The sequence below is a fragment of the Cephus cinctus genome, unplaced genomic scaffold, assembly GCF_000341935.2.
Source record: "Cephus cinctus unplaced genomic scaffold, Ccin1 Ccin1_scaffold0240, whole genome shotgun sequence".
NCBI lineage: Eukaryota > Metazoa > Arthropoda > Insecta > Hymenoptera > Cephidae > Cephus > Cephus cinctus.
In genome coordinates this window covers 1,210,825-1,228,116 of record NW_014332956.1, presented here as the reverse complement: position 1 = coordinate 1,228,116, position 17,292 = coordinate 1,210,825, and the positions used below count along the sequence as shown (strand labels likewise).

The 17,292-nt window shown below is 39.3% G+C and overlaps 1 protein-coding gene across 1 annotated transcript in view; it reads right to left on the bottom strand.

The window, feature by feature from the left end:
- The window catches only part of LOC107265878, a 46,623-nt gene extending 30,824 nt beyond the window's left edge, over window positions 1-15,799 (bottom strand). The window contains exon 1 of the mRNA XM_015735759.2: window positions 15,429-15,799. The gene's annotated coding sequence lies outside the window, so the exon portion shown is untranslated. The remainder of the gene's footprint in view (window positions 1-15,428) is intronic.
- Window positions 15,800-17,292: the final 1,493 nt, after the last annotated feature.

Genomic DNA, 17,292 nt, shown 5'->3' with positions numbered 1-17,292 from the left:
TCCATTGAATAATCGAAGGTTCGTATCAACGTTATAAAGTTACATATGGATAATTACGCTAATTAAATATGAAACGAAGATCAGCGAAAACGAGACAGATTAGATCGCTCCGATGTATTCCGCTGGGCTTATCTTGACCCAAGACTCGATACCCTGGAGGGTAGAAAATTTTTGGTTTTATGTAGATACGATACGAAAACCTTCGACAGCCACAAGAAACACTTGCTCAAATTAAAGTAATTTCTCGATATTACGTAATTCGAAATATTCCCTCACATAGCGATCCTTTGATACCCGGCTGAAGCACTAGACAAAGCTTTTCAGGGTAATTTAATTGTTACACGATATATGTATAACCCTTATACATAATCCCACAAATTTACAGTACACCCGAAGTACAGTCAAATCTAAAAATGAATGTTACCCTTTAACAAAATTCATATTCGTTAGTTGGAATTTAGTGGGTAAAAATGTCCGACTGATTGCCAACCCTAAGAATATCGATCTGCCCTTGATCGAATGACGTAGCGCTGAGGTCATCGTCCATTGCGAACACACGTTAAGATAGTCGAGTAGGAAATTTAATCGATTTACAGAAACGTATCGTACGTATAAATGTGAATTTAATAAAAATTTATCTCGCGCATCGGCGAGAAACAATTTCGTTATTTGCAGATTAATGCCAAAACAATTATCTGCTGTTGATGATATAAAGTGACGTGTGTACGGACCACGAGTGACGTGACAGCGTTGTCGGGAGATTCTGAACCTCTAAGAAAATTGTCTTAACGTCCAAATGATGCCAAAGTATAGTGATAGGGAGCAGCTTGTATTATATGGGATAGTCATTATTGTCAATAGCGTGCGCTAGACCCACGCACTGTCCTACGCATTCGCATACTTGATCGGGTATTTGTTTAGCACCGACGCCGAGCGTCGCGGTGATTAGTCCGACGACGCTTCCAACGTGACGTGACTCTCGCAATACAATACAAGCTTATAGTCCCTAACTCGATATATCTACATATGTGTATATATCCTACGCTGCGAGGTGCGGTTTGCTGTATATGCTATAAAGTCATCCGACATAAGTAAAATTGGTATTCTGTCAAAAGATAATTTGGCAAATTTGTTTTGCAGATTCCAGTACCGTTGACTCTTTATCTTGGACGCTGTATCTAACAGGTATGTTTGGGCTTGGCTTATCGAATTTATCAGACTGAGATTATCTCCTCTCTTCTCTTTTTTTTTTTTGGCAATACAACTTTTTTTGCCATTTTTCAACTTTTTTGCCATTCAAAGATTATACGCGTGAGCGATTGACGTACGCAGATTTATGGCAACCGATATATCCCGCGTTACGTTATTTGTTTTATTGCCCAACGTCGTTTCAACGTACAGACAATCTTAGGCGTGTCAATGAAAAAATTGCAGGCTTCCAAATACTTAGTTATTTGATTATAATTTTATACAGTCTATATTTAACTTCGATGTGCCAGCTTGAAATTTGATTTAACGATCAATTTAACATTGATATATGTATTCTGACTTAATCAGAGTTCCTATCGCGTACACTGTCTACTGGCTCGTTTCTGTATATCTATAGACTCCCAAGAGTATTCCGAAGATTAAGGTAGTTCCCTCATGTAAATTGAAGGAAACCTATCCGTTTCCTGTAACATTGTTTTTATCGAGATTCTTCAGATACTCCAAACAAAACATTTGCATATCCGTTGCCCCAATGAGCAATTTGTATTCCACCAGACTCTCCGTTTTAACTCGGTAAGTTAGAATTACGTTTAATTAATACGAATCGTAAGTTACATCTCCATGACGTCATTCAATTTATCAACCACCCTTCAGTCTAGTTATTTAAGACAAATATATATATATATACATATATACCAATAGTATATGAGATTTGTCTTATCACGGTATCTCATTCAGTTGGTATGAAAAAGTCCGTAAGAAAAATAATCGAAAAGCGTCCAAAAGGCGCGTTCACACGGATACAAGATGAGAGGAGGCTACTTTCACGAATTCGAAGATAATTTCGAAAAAGACGTCTCGAGGCACTTTTCGACGCAAGTGTCAGTTCTCTTGTTAGAAAGGACTGAACGAACGTTCGGTTTCTTGCCGTTACGAATATTCTGTCGGTGTCATCCCTCTGCTCTGAGTAATTTCACCCAATGGAATTACATGAGCCCCACACGCCAGACATCGCTTCCATTATACAGGCAACCTTGCTGAGAATTCCAACGATTTGGCTCACTTCCAAATCTCTCTTACCTTATATACCTTACACATACTAGTATCTACCCTACTCTACCCTAGAGAGAATAATCTCTGTAGAAGAGAGGGTAACTCTCTAGTCCTGTCGCACTCTCTATAACGTATACAACGCCTACGCAGCCTATTAGATTAATGAAATGTTTAACATAAGAATGCTTGCGTACATTATTTTTTTACCTACACTATCGACCATTCTTTTTTTTTTGATATAATAAAAAATTCACAGACAACCCTTGACTTGCGAGAATTTTTGAAATTTTTTCAAAATCCTTTGCTTTTCGCTTATCTTGAAAAGTTATCTAATTATATAATATATATTATTATAAAATTATATAGAACAACATTCTTATAGGAACGGATGTAAGCTCAGAGGGAAAGTTTCTTTAATTCTTGTCGTTAATCGTTATCGACAGTTTCGTCAATAAATTTGTTCCCTACTCTTAAATATATGCGGCCTACGAATCAATACAATATCTAGTCACATTATAAACGAATTATAAGAAACGATTAACGGGATACCTTTCGAAAATATATTTCCTGACAGATACGTCCTTAACACAGGCGCAGCGTCGGTGCCAATGACAATGATAAACGGATGAAGGATAGAAAAACGTTAAACCATATATGAAACTGCATACGCATATATTACACCTGAATCAAAGTGAATCTCCATTTGGCTAATTGATGCGTCTATTGCATTGTGGGCAATTCACGTAATGGATATCCGTGTGATTGATGAAATTATTTAGAAGTCTCAAATTGAATTGCGTTAATGTGAATTAAATTGCTCTATAGATATATCCTATCTTTGCCGCAGCAGGCAGCTAGAAGGCAAGTTAAGCTTTATTGAACTGTACGAATACGTTCCAACGTTTAATTATCGAGCACTATAGTTATCTGAAGATCATAATTTTTAAAGGTTGCATCCGCAAGTGCAATACGACGAAATTTATTTAATTATTTTATAAGAGCTAAAGCCACCACTCACCACCTGTGAATTAAAAGTGAATTGATCATCGATGAAATTCCCTTTGATATATTACGATTCGTAAGTTAAAGTATCCGCCTTCACTCGACTACTGAAATAATCGAGTAAAAGTTTAATTTAATTTTCAAATCGAGGCGAATCAATCCAACCACACGAAGTCCCCTGTTCCTCTTATGGGATCCTTGAATTAAGGGCAAGTGTTGGCAGTCCGTGCGTCACTGTATTTAATACATCACCCACGTTTTTACCCTGACCCATATCTGTTACGCACAAATGGCCATTCGTCATGGAAAGTTATAAAAATACGTGCGAGTGTTCCGCAAACGTATTTCCATTACGAATTGTTTGTCTAAAAAAAAAAAAAAATCCGGCGACTAAAAATAATGCAATATTTACAAACATCCCTTAGCCCATTTTAATGGAAAGAAACGTACGTAAAATTATTGACCATTGTAATATACATACACGTCCCTGCGATATATGGACAAATTCTTTTCCGCTTTCAACCTTCCAATTTTTTTCCTCAAATAACGATTCAAACTGATCATCAATATTTTCTTTGATAATTAAAAAAAATTATTTCAGCAAATATATTCCCCCTATCGATAATCTCATTTGAACAAAACAAAATGACTTCGCAGTTCTCCAATCTTACGTCAGAAATAACAGCGTCTATCTTTCATAACGAACGTCATTGCAGCTTTGTCACACAAAATATATATAATTCGCCAGTATATCAAAGATTGCTCAGAAAATGCTCCAAGACTGATTCCGTGCTGGGGCGAAGTTCGTAGGGATTTACTGGTACTTATCAGAGCTACGGTATATACCTACCAAGAGAAGGTTAAGAGAAGGCCAGAAAGAGGGGTCGGTACAGTCAATAATAAATATATCAAAGTAGCTGCATCCATAGGTAGAAATAAGACTTCGCAGCAATTTCACGTAAGGTTTAGTCTTTGAGGGACGTATCGATCGACTTTCCCCATCAGCGTGGAACAGCGTGCCACTCTACAGGTATTACCCAAGAAAATGGATTTTTAATTCCCCCAAGACTAACCAAGGTTTTCGCACAGCAATCAGACACGACGTTTCAGCAACGCGCTAGAGCTCTGACCGTTATCAAACAAAAAATAAATAATCAAGATACAATTGAGATTCTTAGGTAGCAATAAGCTTGAGTGACCGAAAGCCAATTGGAAAAGTCGAAGATCGTCATTGCGGTGCCTTGTGACCGTAGGGCAGGTACTAAAGAAACGAATGTCGGTCATGGTCGTCAATACATTTTGCGTGAGTTGGGTCGGGCGCGTCCTGCTGTGGGAAACGTGAAAAGAAAATTGCGTGCGACGTCAGAGGCTCAATGTTACGTATGGTCTCGCAGCGGGATAAATACAGGAAACAGAAGTATAAGTGACATAATTCCTAATCGCCTGGGTCGTCTTGATATTTTCAATTTCTTCTTTCTATTAAGAAAGAAAGAAAGAAAAAAAAACAATTAATTCGTTCATCAAGATTATTCTGGAGCCACGTGGCATTCTGGAGAAATGTTAAAAGATAAAAGAAATGAAAATTTGCCCCCGTTAAAAAAAAATGCAAGAAAAGGTGATTGAGATAGGCGGATTGATAAGGAGGATGAATATACAAGAGAATATATACGTGTCAACTTCAAATATAACAGCGGAAGAGGAAACAGTCCTTTTAACGAGCCTTTGTTTCGACTTTTATTTGTAAAAACCTTTGAGGCTGTTATCATGACCCATTACGTCATTTTAGTAACGCGTTTACATAAATCTTTGTAAAATAATAGATTCCCTCAACAACGAGTTGCAGCCCTTCTCGAAAGATTTTTCGAGCGTGGGTAGTTCAAAACGCTCAGACATTATCTTATGCGGCTTCTGATAGGAGAGGAAATAAAGCCAAAAGCATATCATACCTCAACCATATCGATGTCAAATACAGTGATTCATTTACGCGCCGTATGGTAATAATAAAATGTAATAAAATGCCGATCAAAGAGTCCGTTTGAATTTCCATCGAGATATTCTTGGCAATATTTTTTTTTTCTATGTTTCTCTCACCATTCAGAAATTTTATTCCTTTTCAGTTCGATATACCCTGTTTACGTTTTTTTTATTATTTTACATTAATGTATTGCGCAATTTTAAGTTGTTTCGGGTCCTTGGTATCGTACGTGTATCCCCAAATCCCAGAGCCGCCACAGATTGCACAGGCAGTTCCCGATCCCCTGATTCAAGGTCTGACAAAATATAGGTCACGTTATTGGGGTCAATGGGCATCATCCTCGACCCCCATGTACAATGATGGTATCCATGGCAAGACCCCATACCTCGATACTCTACAGGGGCTGGCTTGTGGCTTGTTATGATGGTCAGGAATTCTACTTTGGCAGGGGAGGACTTGGGAAATGGGCTGCTAATGCGTCACGGTTAACATTTCGCAAGTGCTTTCAGTCAAATTTCATACTGACAAGTATTTCGTCGAGAGAAACAATGAAATTCACAACATTTACGTGCATTTCGTGCGCGAACAGCATTTTATTGAAATTACGTCATCCCACTATCTCACTTTCATTTCGACTAACAGCAAACACGATACTAGGAGTCAAATTCTGACAATTTTTTTTTAATGCAGTCAACGGATGACAAAAACGAATCCCCTTGCTCAAACACGATCCAGAGGGTGGAGATTTATGTCGATAACATGGAAGGGATAAATCCTCGTTATGGGACTAGCAAATACTCTGAAGTTGTCAAATATTTTTTTTTTTTATTTACTGATATTATTTTCATTCCTTTCGGGTGTTAATGTCCGCTTGTCACTGCCGTACTCGTGTTTCACGTTTTATCGTTTAGGCAAACAATTCGGTGTCAGCCAAACGGGCGAACTATTGCATTAGCTTTGAAATTTACATTTGAATCATGTACGAAACAATCAGACGATTAATTCGTTGCTCTCTTGTTTGATAAAGACTTAAACAAGTATTTTATTGAAATACTTTCTTCTGACCCATTGAGCAATCCGCATGCTGTTTACGCTCCGATAAATTTTGACCTTACAATAAATTCCATTCAGTTAAGGATACCTCTTCGTATTCGAATTTTATCCGGGGAAACTGAATATTGCCATGATGCCTTATACTTTTTTTTTTCGTAATCTATGCAAAATTTTGGTATTTACTGCCAATGAAAATGGTCTAATAAGAATTATTCACACAAAAAGTAACCATCCCGTTGTTAATCATCCTTTTTTATATCTGATTATATAAACTTTGTGTAGCTTTATGTAAAAAAAAAAAAAATCTAATTCTTCATTATTCCTGACAAGTAGCTCGTCCCAAGGGGGATCGGCAAGAAGAAGATTCAAGGAAGTTGGCGGATCTTCAAGAAAAAGTGAAAAAAAAAAGTGGAACATCGGGGAAAAGGGCGTGGCAGAGACAAGGTCAGGATACTGAAACGATTATGAGCAGAACTTAAGCAATTTTTAACCGTCCCTTTCCCACTTCCTATCGCGCCAAAAAAGGAAGATCCTTTTTATCTCGAGCAACGTCGGAGCGGATATTCGACACCTTCCAAACGGAAACGGCAGAAGGCGCGAGTCTTTCAAATACGTCCAAAACAGTAAACCTAAATTGCACGTAATTTTGCATAAAGAAATTCTACATCCTCTTACCAGTTGCATTACGCAATTCCAATGTTTACTTCAACTTTTCCGTAACACTACGAACAACCGAGCTCGCGACGCTTGAAAAATGTATTCGTTATCAAGTGTCACGTGACAAAATAATCCTCAATGTATATTACGAATCCCATTGATTTTATTATTTTCTTCAAATTCCTCATAAAAATACACAGAAGACCGCAAGTTGAAACATCGTCAGCACGTCAAGTTGCTAATTTAACAAAGCCGTATAACCGTACAGCGATAAACTACCAACCGTACATGAAGAAATTAACCCCGAAAGTTTAGCAAAAAGAATAATCGTTAGTACGCAGCAGAAATTTACGATTCGACGACCTTTCCAACTGCTTCGCAGATAGAAGAAGTCTAACGCGTCCAATGAAATATTTAAACGTGCTGCAGGCTACGTACAGAGGCTCGGCCTATGGGATTACATGAAATATTTCGCCACTCCCAACCTAACCTCAACCAAGTCCCACGTACGAGTCACTACTCCCAGCAAGGATACATCCATACGTGTCCTAAATTAAATAATAATTGCATAACACATTCTCTTTGAGACTAGACCATGACATCCAGTAACGCTTGCACAGCTGCATCTTTCTTTTCCTACTACCCCGTAGTCCCCGTCGCACTTTCACCGTAATAACATTAGCCGGCTGTAGCCGGGAGATTTTGATCCTTCTTCCCATTAAAACGCTCGCTAGAGGCGCTGCCGTCGCACGGCTTTTGACGTTCCTGCAATATTCATAGCAGTAATGGACCCGCGTACCGCGCAAGGAGGGTTCATTATCTTTCGGTTTCGAACTAACGACAGGACAGCAGCTCAATGTTCCCTCGTGTGACCCTCAGGTGATGATTACTTTAAAGTTCACGCACTTAACCGCCGGTATTAGGCGGTGACATGCACGACGACCGCGTAATTTAGAATCTTCGAGGTCAAGGTCGAGAAATTATTCACGGGGCTCGAAAGATATCGCGACGACAAGCACTGCAAAGCACAAAGCTGGAGTTCCAGGGTGGTTCCGCTGGAGAATGAGGAAGTTCCGCGAAGACACGTTTAAGTTAAATAAACATTTGGGCCAAGTATTAGGCTCTCGAGATAACGGGCGAATTAATTCGCTAAAGCTTCCGAGCTTGGCGAATGTTAAATCAAGGTGGTTCATGACCTGCGGACCATTTTGGTTTGGATCATTAGTATAATTTTGGGATTGTTTGTTATGTTTTTTTTTTCCTTCTCTTTGCGAATTACCCGACAAAGATACAAAGGGTTTGAGCGGTGCTCGCGAGAACGCATTTGTTATTACCGTTATGGCGCTCCTGAAAGTTTTCGTTCAAACGAATTTTCTTATCGGATTTACCTTCTCTCATGCGTTTCGCATTATTTGGATTTTGGAGGGAGCATGACTGATATACATACATATGCATGAGACACGTTTCGTTTGCGCTCGTTTGGCCTCTTGTCACAAGCAGCGTCAAGGGTTCTGGACCAGACACGAAGCCATATTCTCACTGATGGAAACTGAGAGACCTGCATATGCAATAGGACTTGATAGATGTATATATGTATATATAGATAGGCATTATTAATTATCTGAGTCTTTTCGGTCATGTTAATGGAATACAGAAATTAATGAAATCTTCATACAGTAAGCGCCTGGCAATTCATCCCTAATTTCTATAAGCAACGTGTAGCGCATGCCAAGAGGTGAAACGTGCATACGTCATGGAACTACCCGGAGGGTCAGGGACTCTCAAGAATATGCTTATGTCAGTAGTGAAACAGACTGTGATACTTCTGGAAAGTTTTCTCCTTGGCAATAGCGATTGTTCAGGACAGGTAGTTACCCACTCGAATGCTATGCAAACCGAGAACGCAGGATGACGAGATTCCTCTTGCGTCTCCAACAGAATTCTCCCCAAGCCAACCCGGACGATTCCAGAGTTGTGAATTAGGGTGTCTACGCGACGAGCATTATTCAGTCATAGCTTCACAGGACATATGACATGGAACACGGGTGCGAAAATTGCTTCGAGTAAGCAGCCTCGCGTGGACCTTCGCCTGTATCGCCGGTTGCCAGTACTCGGCGCAATGTTCAATCGAGTCTCTTGACAGGACGTTCAAAGGAAACTTAGAAATGTGGCAATGGATTCGACTAAATTACTCAATTCTTCAGCGAAGAACGCCCATGCGAAATAAGCTAAAACTTAACGTAATTGACTATCGACTTCCTTAATATACTTTGCTACCTAACCTTATTTTACCTTACCTCGCTACACCGACTAGCGAGATTAAAGAACAAGGGATAGAAGTAGCTCCTCTTCGGTGGCTTTGGAAGGATTGCTCTGGAAATTGGACCTGAGATAGTTACTAGGAAAAGGACCAAGGACGATGCTTGTTCCACGGCCTGATGGTCGTTACGAATAAAGTATCTACCTGCCGAGTCAGCCAAGCAATTCCGGGTAAACATTTTATATACGGGACTGATCGCTGATCGATCTTGATCCATGGATCTTGATCCGTGTGATAACCCGCGCAGATACGTTTAGCGAGACTATGAGGTGCTGACTTTCATTACGATGAATGACTTCGGCAAGGAACAGATCCAAAACTTACCTGAGAATGATCTATCAGGGATCATTCTCGGATCATTGATGGATCATGCTAATTTTGTTATACAAATTACTCTGCAATCTTTTCGCTTCGATCAGCTGTTCCTATTTTATCAGACGCCTTAGGGCAACGGCTCTTGGTAAGAAATCAATCAAGATAAGCACTGAGAAGACGTGGTGCTCTAGTTTGAAGGTCGTATCCGAAAATTTAGGCTAATACGAAAATAGCTCGCATTTTAACGATCAAAAAAAAAATGTCGACCAAGTCTTTTGTCTTTTCGAAAATTTTACTAATTCCTCCCACTCTGCTTTCTCGCAATGCCGGCATTGTCCGTGCAGAGTCACGTGACGCGTCTTCGTCTTTTCATATTTTCTATTTCCGACTTCCTTCCCGCATCCCTTCCTGAATTTCCACCGGAGTACATTCTCTGCCATGAGCGTAACTATTAACGCGAATACCACACCGCGTTGGAAATGCTTTTACTTCAAGTGCAACGGATTAACGTACGTGGATTTTATACAGAGCTACTGACATTGCACAGAGTTGTTAATATCACTATCACTAATAACGTGGGAGTGCAGGAAAAACAAATTTTTCTCGTCCTCTTCCACTTCCAAGTTTCATCATAAATGTGACGTTCTGTCTGATACGTGAAAGCAAACGCTATTTCAGGATATACATAACAATAGTACACGTACCACACGCGTGCTATACTTACCAATGGCAGTTACAGTCTACTATTGAGACTTGAGACTTTGCGTACGGATGCGGAGGTCAAGGTTGTCTACATAGATTAGCTGTATGGTATATATACATATATTATAATAGTATATAAGATACATATATATATATATATATACCATTTATGCGCACGCGACTTTCGCGTTAGTGTAACAACGCATACTGATTCCTCGAGGTAGACGAAGTACCAATCAACGTGTACACTATTTCATACGATAATAAATAAATACAACGCGATTAAAGTTTCCGGAGAATAAAATTAAAACCAAAAATATGAATTCATAGGGTAACGAAAGCTTAATAGGACATCCATAGATTTCCTAGTCACTTCGTACTGAATAATTGTCACCCGCGAAAAGATACGAGCTGAAAAATACGAAACCAAAAGTACACGAGATTCCGGAAGAGCGTTAAATCAAAAGAGTTTCAGGAGTGAAACTACGTTCGTAATTGGTACAGAGTTCGCAAATCGAAAATATTATTCCGATTCCTGTAATCTCGAAAATTCGCTTTACTCGTCCTGATTGCAGTAAGAGGTCGAACAGCTGTCCGCCTGATAATTATTTGTTTCCTTGTTTTATTTTAAGTATAATAATCGCTACGGAGATTACTCAACGAGCTATTTTGAAATTGCCCTTAGCACTCGTATCAGTGATCGTATCAGTATCAACACATATGAGATTCTGGCAAACAAGACTCGTATTTTTCTACGTTGTAAACGAGAAGCTACGCAATACCCGTAGGGATAACTTAAATAAAATCCCTGACCCACGTATTTCCCACGTGTTTGCCTTTCGCTCGAGAAGCTTCTGTATAATTGTACAGATTAACGTAAAAGTTTACGAAGCTAAAGGGTTCGACCGTAGGAGGATCGGATGTAGCAGATTGCCAGTATGACGGGCGATAATTGAAAGTCTGCGGGCTAACGAGTTCATTCTTCTTTTTTATGATTCGATGCTGAAATACTGTAACACCTAGTCGATTCTAAAGTCGCCTAATGATCGCCTAATGGAAATTGATTTTCCATAACGTATAAATGAAACTTCTCAAACGAGTTCATTAGTTAACACATTGAATCAGCCGAATCAATGAATCGAGCTGTTCGCATCGACGGCTAATCTTGGACCAGGAGCTTCTGCAGTATTCGCATACGAAGTTTCGTATACACGTACCTGCGGTACATTAGACTGCGCTGCGTTAAGACGCTGGGCTATAACAATTATATCGATTAAAAATTCAATTCGACAGATCAATAAATTAACGTCATTTTGGATAATATATAAATGACTTTACTCCGTGCTCGCTTCTTACATTTTTCAGCATTTCGATAAGAATTATTTTCGAGTCCGCAAAAAATTTATTATCTGTCATTGTTTTTTTTTAATTCTAAATCTACAACGTCCAGTTACCCATTTTCCCCGATGTAACAGCTGACCAAAGCACGCCGAGAGCACCACACAGCCTGTCAATATTGCACCTGACAATCTTGCATAATGGCAATTTATCGATATTGACATTCAGCTTACCCGTTACCCACGTGCGAGTAAAGCTTTCGTCTGTTCTGCAAATGAGGCGGGCATATCGCGTACACGTTTAATTAATCCTATTTCATTGGTTTATGCAAGGTCACGTCTATTAGCAATTAGAGATAGCAAACCCTGGGCATTAACTGTGATCCAGTGAAACTTTTATCTGCCGATACGAGAGAATCGCCATGATCGTCGGTAAACTTGAAAGAGATAAGCTTCCCTGAAAGTTGAATCAAGAATATATATACAAGTTTGCCAAAGAGATACCTTGGGAACACGAAAAATGAAGTGGCATTCACAATAGCAAGCTAATGTATTTTTTTAACTACCACCACCATGGGACATCACAGCATTGGAATTCTGACCTAATCCAACCTAACGAAACATTTCAAAGCCCATCACAATGGATGTCTAACATTGAAAAAATATTAACAGCTCAGGTGAGAAAGTCCGCTTTATAGTCCTCAGAGCAGTCATTACGCTGGAAAATCCAGGGTGGTCCCTAAAACAGCCACATGTCCTCAAAATAGCAACTTCGTAATTGAAATCGTGCCCAAAGTATCCCCTGGCAAAAAATATTCCTATATATATAGAAAATTGTACAATTCTTGGGAAACGACGACTATGTTCGATACGGTGCTAGTGACGCGAGTTAAACGACAGGAAGCTTCGTTTTAAGAATAAAATATTCAGGCAATAGAATGAGAGCCGAGGTGATGATGGCTTTAAGTAAAATTAAATTTACTTTCAGCAGCATCCGATGTCCCGCTGAAGTTCCTTATCTCACGTTTCGAGGGTCAGAAGCTTGCGGTTAGCTGCACAGTATTTGCAATCGAGTAATTCGCATAATAGCGGAATACAAAGAAACTCGCGCCTAAGTGTGATAGCCGTTTAAAGAAAGTCTTTACGAAAGAATGAAAGATAACCGAGTCAGATATAGCGATAAGAGAATAGCGCACGATAGTACAAAACGTTCTCGTATGGTATTTGCTTAGTTTCGATTTGCCTCGCATGCCGTTCCTCGAGAATGCATACCTTACAATTCCAATTTAAATTTTAATCCTTTTCACTACAAAAGTTATTTCCCAATGAAACAACTTGCCAGCAAAGGCTAATTTACATTTGATATACATAATTGCATTTATGTATATGTATATACATAAATCTGATGTAAAGAATCTGCAAGTGATTTTAGCATAGAAATGGAAACGAAATCGATTCGCGTGCAATAAAATATTCACTGCTGACCATCGTTTTTATTAGTTCGCGAATCATTTCATTCAAAAGATGATTGATGCGTTGAGTGCATATAACTGTATGCATATGTATATACGGTGCTTTCGTCTGAAATTCAATTAGCAGTACATACGATGATAAAAGAAAAATTCCACAAACGGAAAAAAATCATCCTATCCAGCCTCATCTTGAAGCTATTGATTTCGATTCGATACAACGTTAACGATATGTATATCAATCATCGCGTCATTAAGCTGGACGTATAGGAGAACTGAATGTCAATTAAATGTATAGCGAATTTAACGCGGGAAATTCAATTGTAAATTCGCCTCTCAACACTTTCACTGTTAATTGTTTCATTTGGCGATTGCAACGGTGTGACTTCGAAAAGGACTTATACGTATGCAATGAAACGTAGAGCTCTGTTAATCCTGCTGAAGATGCCATTTGGAAATTTTCCAAGAGCTTCCCCGATTTTCTAGACGCTAAGTAAGACGTACAGTATGAATTTTCAGCTTGTTATTATCAGGATAAACGCTTTGGGAATTGATACGTTAATAGAAGACTGTGAATTCTTGAAAACAGCTATATAGTTATATTTTTACAAGCTCATATGTGGGCGTCTATCTTTAAGACTGTGATTCAAGTTACGATAGGAGATAAGTGTAAAAGTTCAATGTTACACGTGCTAGAACGTCACTCTCTGCCAGGGAACCAGTCACTGTGTAATTATGGATGACAATACCTTTCGGCCTAGATTAACATTACATGCGTTCCCTGAGCCGATACCTACTACGTACGGTAAGTTTAACCAGAAGGCGATAATAACAATATGAGCTGTAAATAGATCGATCGCTCATTAGAAAAAGATAATTGAGGGTCTGAGGATTTTTTTGAGGGTATGAGGACACGGCACAGGTGACACGTACGTACAACGTTGCAGGAAATTGTTTTCCGTGAGTTACCAACGAATTGTTTCTATCCTGTCATTAAATTGCGAGGGTTATATAAATATTAATTTAGCGATGCTGCGAGGAACACAGGGAAAATTAATGAACTATGCTACCTTTGTGACTGTAAGGGTTGGTTATCAATGTAGGGTGCGACTAGGTACTTGCTTTTCTTTGACAAGCGAAACGACGTGGAACATCATTTTACATGGGTTGAGATCATGACCTTTTTTGTTTTATTTTAATTAACATTTTTTTTTTCAAAGATCTTTCTTTGCCGTGATCCACTATAAAAGGTCCATTTCTACTTTTTTCTTGTCTATTTCCGTTCGAATACGCATAATGCGGACTTACATGTTCTACTCCTTTCAGACATACTCGGGCACTCTTCTACCCGTTATCGATTGACTTTCTCGACGAGAGTTATTGCAATTGGCTCTTTGAAACTTGATTATAATAAGCTTGATAAACGCTATGAAAAAATTTCAAAATTTTACAAGTTTCTAGCAAGTGTTGTTAACCAGACTAAAAATAAAAAAGTTTCACGGTGTCAAACTTTAATCAGCAAAGCTTCAGGCCATCGTGTGGGTAGAATAATTAAAATTCATGAAAATCCATCAGTCTCCTTTGATCAAGGAAAAACGTATCACAAGGCCATACGATGATTTTTAAAATTCCTAAAAACTCTTTTTGAATGTCTTAGTTTATCCTTCAAAGCCCTTACTTCCTCTTAACGAATCCTTAAGATCCACTTTCACGTGAAGGAGACTTGATTTATTCGATAAACAGTATCATTAATAATTTTCATGTGATCTTTTTAATAAAAATTTAACTCCTTGTCAAGATATAATTCGTTTGATTAAAAACGTTTTGTTAGAACCGTATCGTTTGATGTTAATCCTTTTTCTCCATCACGTTTCATGGTACGTATGTAATATGGCGATTATTCCGTTACAATATACACGCACGAAAGTAATGGAGTTTCTTTTGAATAAAATATTTTCCCAAGCACGTGCGGAAATCCAATACTCCAAGTTACTGAAAGGTCAAGTTGAGTACAACAGTGAAAGTACGTTTTTCGCGATTAGCCAGTAGTGGAGACACGAATTCAACACCCCCGCCGACACAGGGAGTGGTTGTTCAAACTGACTTTATTTAACAATTACTTAAGAGTGTCATCATCGAAAAAGCTTTAAAAAAAATTTGCATTGTCGACAAGTTCAACTCCCGACGATCAAATTAAAATTGTTCGACAAAATGCACTTGCTTTAATCGACAGGGTGAACATTCGCATAACGGTTATCGCTTTATTTGTCAAGAATACGATAATACATAGAATAGAGAATACATAGCGAATAATATAAAAGACAATTACAACTCACCGGTGTGGATAATACACTGAAGCACTACTGCAATTTCAAGTCAGAATCGAGTCACATTCAGAGTCCACTTCTCGCGTTCTCTAAGTTCTCTAACCGTCAACAAGGTTCCTCGAGCATTTCCCTTCTATATCAGTACTATATATTTCGATTCTGTCACTTCACTTCAAACATCCCACTGTACTCGTACCGCGGTTATCTCATACGTTGTGCTGATTACGCAACGTTTAACGCGTTCTCGGAACTTGTAAATCAGCGCGAAGGGGGATGCGAAATACATAACGTGCCTCGGAACGCCGCGTGTCAACTAAAGCCGCGTTCTTCTGACCCTTACTGGCATCACGACGCTCAGCCCCCTCTACACGAAGTCTTGTGCGAATTTGAATCCACGTGCTGCGCAATCGTAGACGGTGAAGCGGGAAAAGCAAGCGCGACCGCGGATGCAATGCGATCGATCCGTGAGGATACTCCATAAGGGAGTGGAAGTGGAACATGGAACCTGGGAAATCGGTATTGAAAGCTTCCGAGAACTGGCACGAACCCAAACATACGTGGAAGACCCTTTATTAATATTACCCTGGGATTAATACAATTCCTCAAGGGGGTCGGTTGGCCTGAACTCCCCTTGGCAGGAGAGAGTGAGAGAGAGAGAGAGAGAGAGAGAGAGAGAGAGAGAGAGAGAGAGAGAGAGATATGGAGAGAGAGAGAGACAGAGAAGGAGACGAAAAGAGGTAGACAAAGAGAGAAGGGCAGTGTTCGTTGTACTAGAAGTAAGAGAATGAAGAGAAGCATATCCAAGAGAGATAAAGCGAGATGGAGAGTAATCAAATAGACAAGCAGCAGAGAGACAGAGACAGAGATGGAGAGAAACAGAGTCATAGCGCCCGTATAAATTTTGGGAAGTTCACGGCTACCAAGGTCAAAGGTCTCCTGCGCGATAGCTCGTACTGGAAACGCAAACGAAGTTGAATTCTAAACCTCCGCCAATGCTGTCTGATCAAGTCACTGGCATTTCCACTTATACGGACTCAGTCAGCTGTAAAGCCCTAACGAAAGTTATGGGGCGTCCATTTGATGTTTGCAACAAAGAATTTCAAGCGGTGCGTACCACCTCACAAACGTGGTACATTAATTTCGTCAGACTTTTAGTCCTATTAAATTCACGTTCCAATAGGAGGACGCCGGATCCCTATTAATTCTTCGAACAGTCATATTTCCGTGTCGTCGTTTTATGGAAAAATTGTTGGACAACGTTATTTTCTGAAATCGTTATTTTCTCGAAAAATCAGCTTTCCGCATGTGGACAACTTTCTGAAGACGTATGAAGTTAGTCATTCGGGAATGTGAATTTTCGAGAAAACTACGACTCGAGAATATAATCACTCGGGAAAACGATAGGAATCTGGGAGACATGATAAATTTTTGTATGCTTCACGTACGCAGTGGAGTATTGTTAGTTTTCTCTGGATGCAATACGTCTTTGTTCAATGCGAATTAATACACGACCGGGATGCTGCGACCTCGAGAAAGAAGAAGAAGAACGTGAAAAATTTCGAGCATTAAGGCTGTTTTCTGTTTTTCTTGTTTCTGTCTTTCTCTAATATCTGAACCCACCTTTTTTTTTTAACGCCCGCTCTTTCTTCCTCGAGTAACGACATTACGTCGACCTTGAACGAGTTTCTAGTCTCACCGTCGACGTTCCAAGTAATCTCATCCTCGGGAACTACGGAATACGTTTTAGGAAGTGTATTAGGTGGCATTAGGTATAGGTCGATACGAAACCCGCATATCATTCGACCGACTCGCCAAGGCTACCAGTCTGGAATTTAAGTTCGTATACCTGGTACTATCGGTCGATCTTGCAAAA